Source organism: Hibiscus syriacus, unplaced genomic scaffold, assembly GCF_006381635.1.
Source record: "Hibiscus syriacus cultivar Baekdansim isolate YM2019G1 unplaced genomic scaffold, ASM638163v2 tig00111715_pilon, whole genome shotgun sequence".
Lineage (NCBI taxonomy): Eukaryota > Viridiplantae > Streptophyta > Magnoliopsida > Malvales > Malvaceae > Hibiscus > Hibiscus syriacus.
This window is the reverse complement of record NW_024063160.1, coordinates 141,120-147,292: the sequence shown is the minus strand read 5'-3', so window position 1 is coordinate 147,292 and position 6,173 is coordinate 141,120. Positions and strand designations below refer to the sequence as shown.

General features: G+C 37.3%; 1 pseudogene; it reads right to left on the bottom strand.

The window, feature by feature from the left end:
• Nucleotides 1-359: 359 nt before the first annotated feature.
• LOC120168245 lies at nucleotides 360-4,353 on the bottom strand (annotated as a pseudogene).
• Between the last annotated feature and the right edge of the window lie 1,820 nt (nucleotides 4,354-6,173).

Here is a 6,173-nt window from a genome sequence, read left to right as displayed (position 1 = left end):
CTGGAGCCTCCATGTTTAACATACCAATATTACATGATGCTCTTGGTAATTCTCTCTATCAAAGCTTTACAATCTCGTCTTCTTAAACTAAAGGCATTCATATATAACAAAGTGGTAGTTTTTCAAGTCGAATACTGGCATTATCAACAATTTGCTACAATTCATTTTGATTTATCCCATGTCTATAAAACTCACTTTTTGAATGATAATATCATGCATGCAAATTCACTTTTTCAGCCCCAAATATCCTATATTTTCTTCCTATTTTATTTATTTATCTAACGAATTGTAACGCAAACTTTCGAATAGAGTCGAACGAAATTCAGATCATACAACTCTAACATAAACAATAATATTGATATATATGATCTGAACAATTAATGGAAGAAAAGTTGAATAATAATACAATGGGAATGCAAATGTAAAGAAGGAAAGAATGCGACCTCGAGTAAAGGTCAAATAATTTTTAAACCCGTAACCATCAAGTTCTTTACGCCGTTCAGATTAGCAGGGGGATAAATTTAAGTTTATAAGCCAAAACTCTAACGTTCAATGTAGTATCGTATACTCTGTGGGTGGCTTCTTAAAGGGGTCGGGTTATTCTGCCGCTTGCCCTGCCGCAGAGCAGTGCATTCTTGGGGATCGGGTACTCATCCCTCAACGAAGTTGAGGTTGTGAACACGCGCAAATACAACTGTTGTCCGAGGTATTGTCTTGCCCAATTCTCAGACCTTAAGTTCCACATTCCCACATTGTCAAGTGCAACATAAACGGCCGTCCATGACTTGGGGTACACCTGCATTCCCAATTGTACCAATTATCTCAAAAACCTTGTTCATCGCTTAAATGAAGAAACATCGAAGCTGTAGAGATTTTTTTTTACCTGAGTAGTACAACGGGAAACGGCATCACGGAGGTTGTATCCGTTCCTACTAGCCGGTGTCCATTGCCCTCCGTCCATACTGCGTTTCACAAAAGAATAGAAATCAATGAATTCATCACAAATTCAAAGCACACATTTTGAAAATGATGTGTCTAACTTACCCAACAAGGAAAAAATTGTAGCCGTCGAGATGCCAGCTCTGTACAATATCCTCGTCATTCTGAAATACAATCTCAATGAAAGCCCTGTAGTCTGTGTTCAAAACCGAAGTGTCAAGGTATATCGCTCCACCGGTAGGTCTATCGGATATGCTTCCGATACGATAAACTCCATCGATTTTGAAATAGTCCGCAAGTTTCAAAGGAGTGTCTGCTGGAACAAAGAAACACTGTTAACTGCATATCTTTGCTTGCCATTGACTAGGCCGGCAGAATTTGCAAGAATGATGGTTCTGGTCGTGTTGATGAGACCATAGTGATACGACCCTTGTGGGTTAGGCCTTGGTCCACTTGCTGTAAGATTCTTCCTGAAACAATAACTTATTAACTTGTCAATAATGAGATTACAACACATCGGCCATAGCATCTTATCATGTGATGGTTTGGGACATGAAAAAACATACCTAATAGACCGGGCTTGATTCAATGACCAGTCGATTTCAATGGTGGGTCCACCGGGAATAGGACCAGAGACCGGGCCAGCCGAATTGCTATAGCGTAGAGTTGCTGTAGAGGTAAGAATCGGGCTGGTAAAGCGAGAAGAGGCCACAATGTAATAGTCTTTGGCAGGCTGGTCAGCTGTGAATAGAACAGACATCGATTGGCCAACGTGAAGGTCTATTGTGGAGTATGTAGTTTGCAGAGTGTGGGTTCCCTCCACTTCTACCAACGTCAACTTGTGGTTTTGGATGCGGAAATTGAGAGAATTCTGCAATCCAACATTTGATATCCTAAGCCTGTATGTTTTCCCTGCAATAAGAAGATGCACAACATTGTTTATGTTGAAAATAATTGAACGATGACCGAAACAATTCGGGGATTTGGATAGACAGAAATACCTTGTTCGACATTGAAGGAAGCACCGCCAGGTCCACGGCCGTTGATAAGAATTCCATCAGGGAAAGGTAGCTTCTTACCACCATCTAGTTGAGATCTCAAGTCCTGCACGGGCGCATTTAATTTCTTATTACCCATAAACTATATCAAATCAAAGGAACGGAACTAAATTTTAAATTTTAGTATAAGGATCAAAACATAACTCCACCAAATAAGCTCTTAAATTTAAACACGGCATGATATACAGAGAGAGAAAAAGGCTGTCGGCAAATCCAGCTGTAAAAAGGCACAAAATCCATAGCGTCGAATAGTCAATAAATCCCAATTGGTTCACTTATCTAACTCCACTACAGATAAAATTAAAATCCACCCCCCCCCCCCCTACAGTTTAGAATATCATGCAACTTTCCATTTCAAAGACACCTAGCTAAAGGCAAGTAAAACTTTAACAAACCAAGGCTTTAACGTAGGATCATTACCGTGTGGTTGGACTTGTACCAATCTCCAATAAGAACAGTGTAATCACCAGCAGGATCCGGGAAGGGAACTGGAATCCGTGGGCGGCTAAGGATCCTAATCCCTCCAAAACCACCAGCAGCCTTATGGAATCCGATAGAGGGGAAGTAATAGAAACTGCCTATTTGATCCTTCACTTGAAGAAGGTACGTAAAATTCTTTCCCGGTGGGATAGGGCAAGTTGTTCCGTACACACCATCTTCATAAGAATTCCTCCTATTTTGCACTCCATTCCTACATTTACCATTTCGATATACATTACGACTTCACTTACAACATAGTATGGTAATTCTGGAACATCTCTATCCAAAATAATTCTGTTAGGGGTGGGAGACAGCTATTGAAAAAGTGGGCCACATGGATGATTAGTGGGTATTAAATTAGGGTAGTTCTCTCTCCAGATCAAGGGATATGCCGTTTTCTAATTATAGCAAGGGAAAAAATACATGCTTGCTTATATACTGATTCTAACAATGAAAAAGATACGTTATATACGCTCCACACACAACCACGATAAATATTGAAAATTCAAGTGCTCAGACAGCCAGTTTTGTGGTTAATCATATTTCCGCAGAAAATGGTAAAGAAATGCAATGAATCTGATTAATTAGATGCAGATCAGCCATGTCACCCATAACAGCTCGTAAGCAGCTCGAATTCGACTCGGTGAAAACTAGATAAAAACTCGACTCGGGTTGATTTAATTCAAACTTGAGCTCGACTCGAGACTAATGAGCTTAGTCGAACAAAGTCCAACTCGACTAGATAAGTTTGCGAGCAACTCGTTAATTTTTTTTATAACTTTTTAATAGTTTTCTTAAACAAAAAATTACTAATTTACTAATAGATAATGATAAAAATGATGATTTTTTAATCTATCAATTTTCTAATAAATAATTAAAAATACTAAATTATTAATTAATATTTATTATTTTTCTACATCCAAAAATCAAACCCTAATTATGATTTTAATGTATTTATAGATTTTTATTTTGGTATTTAGACTTTAAATTTGTTTTGTACTCTCTTAACGAGCTTATTAATTCCGGTGAGCTTAACGAGCTTAATGAGTTTAGCTAGCAACGAGTCGAACAACAACTTTTTTAGTTAAATTTATTAATTTATGTTTATATTAAGTTCTATATAGTATTAGTAGATTTTAGTTTAAAAAAATAAAAATTCCCGTGAGCTTAACTATCTTAATGAGTTTAGCTAGCAACGTGTCGAACAACAAATTTTTTAAACGAGCAGTCAAGCAAAATTTTAACAAGCTTGACGAGCATCAAGTCAAGTCGAGATAAGTCGGGCATTGCCTAACTCGCGATCGACTCGCTCGATAAGCACCCTAGTCAATCTCCAACGTTACCTTAAGAAAGCTGAGCCTGAAAACAAGGCAATATGCCCCCCTATACATCGGGAATATGTTGACAATATTTAAGGGTTAGATTCGTGCTTTTAGAAGAAAGGGGCGTAAATCCGCAAAATCTTGGTGGTGAGGAGTGAGAACAAAGGGTGATGGGAATCATCTTACCAGGAAATGAGGAAAGGCTCGTCTAAGCTGTTGAACACGTTGATGATGAGATTGTCATTGGTAACAGAGTGGATATCAGGGCCTGGGAATTGCCCATTGATGAGAATACCCTGGAAAAAGGGAAACCAAACAATTAGTAAGCATCGTTTCTCATGTATATAGATCCACAAGTAACATCAATCAAAATGAACCAATATTATTGAAGAGCAGGCTCACCGTTTGACGAACGCCGAGAGGGAAAATGTCACCGTAGGTGACGTTCCATGTAAAGAATCTGTAGGGGTCTTCAGCCCGAGCAGTGGCGAAAAGAGAAACTGTAGCACAAACAGTGCCACAGTCAAATGAAGCCGCATTTTGGAAGTAAAGGAAACGAGAAATTTCCCTTGACTAGGTGTCAGTGGGTACGTTTACTGTATAGTGATCGTGAAAACGGGGGGAGCCAACGAATGAGGAATGACGAGGGGAAGGACGACACTATATTTAAGTGTAAAAAGAAGGGAAAGAAAGAGGAAAACTAAGTGTCGGTGATGTCTTTAGCAAACTATTTTGAACTTGTGATTGTCTGCCACATGGGGTAAGGTTCGTTGTGTATGTTTCTGCAACAACTGGGAGGAGAATGAATACAAATTTTTTCACTAGTACCGGTGGCCTACAGAGAGTGCTTTCTTTGTTCTGTTTTGAAATAGCGATTGCATGTGAACTGTGACACGGTTAAACAGGCAAGGGCCCGCCGCTTAAGATTATCGCTTTACTTTTTCAGCTTGTTCGATTAGGCCAATCCAATTTTGTTGTTTTCTTCAGTTTAAGCATTGGTTAACATAAATAATCGTGTACCTCTAAACTACTTACAAGCATGTGAAATTAAACAAAGGCTGAGATCAAACTAAAGTATTAATTAAGGCAAACTTTAAATCTACCAATGCCATAGAAATAGCTAATTATTATTAGTTTATTACTATTATAGTTATATCAATACAAAATTTCATTTTGGGTATTCCTCTACGAGTATATGATGATGCAGATTAGTGTCCACTGTGCCCTAAAAACATTTTGGAAATGAGAAAAATGTGAAGGTACGTCTTATATATTTGAAGAAAATAAAATTTTTAAATTAACTCGCCCATGGCTGCAGTTACAACAACCTTCGACCCAACAAATTATTGAGTAAAAACTGAAGACATTTGCGTTATCGGCGAATCATGGGTTTTCATTTTCACAAGTTTATGGACTCAGTGATCAACCGAAGACTTTTAAAGGATGGATAAGTGGCAAACGACCCCCCACATAGCTTTTCACATGTTTTCGTTTAATTTCAAGCAACTTTGGAGAAATAACTGCTTGGTTGGGTGAACTGGAGGCAACATTGTCTATCTTTGATTCTGATATTTGTCTCCTATTATAATCCAAATCTCAAACACGTAATTTATTCTATTAACAAATGATATAAATTAAACTTTTAAAATTTAATACCTCATTTCACTAGAATAATTGATTGTTGGAAATAGAGTATTTTTTAAAATCTAATATCTCATCACACGACGAATCCGACAATATTCAATTAAACATCAAACAAACCTTGACGCGCTTTAATTACCAAATAGATAATAACAAATCTAATTATATAATTGCAAAGATTTGATTAGGAAAGTCTGCAGATTAGTAGGACCAATCAAGCCGGCATTACTGGACATGTTATGCGGTGGAAGGCTAACCCTTTATTACCCTACTTTCGATTAAGGCTGAGCAACGAAATCGAAAAAACAGAAAAAACGATATGAATTGAGTAAAACGGTTCGGTTTGGTTTTAAATGGTTCGGTTTTCGGTTCGATTTAAAGGCTTCATTTTTTTTATTCGGTTCGAGTTTTTCATATGAAACTCATTTGTTCCATATTGAACCGAATAGGCAATTTTTGTAAAAAAAATTATAGTTTCAAGTAATTTTTTTATTGAAAAACAAATAAACCGAACCGAAAAACTTGAACCGTTAAAAAACCGAACCGAACCGAAAAAACCAGTTTCAGTTTTTTCGGTTTTTTAACTATTCGATTTCGGTTTCGGTTTAAATATTGAAAATTCGTTTATTTCGGTTCGGTTCGATCATTTGAGATTTCTTGCAGATAATAAAATAACATCCAATTCCAAAAAAAAAACTGAGAGCTGGGTTTGGCCCGTCAACTAGAGATGCTT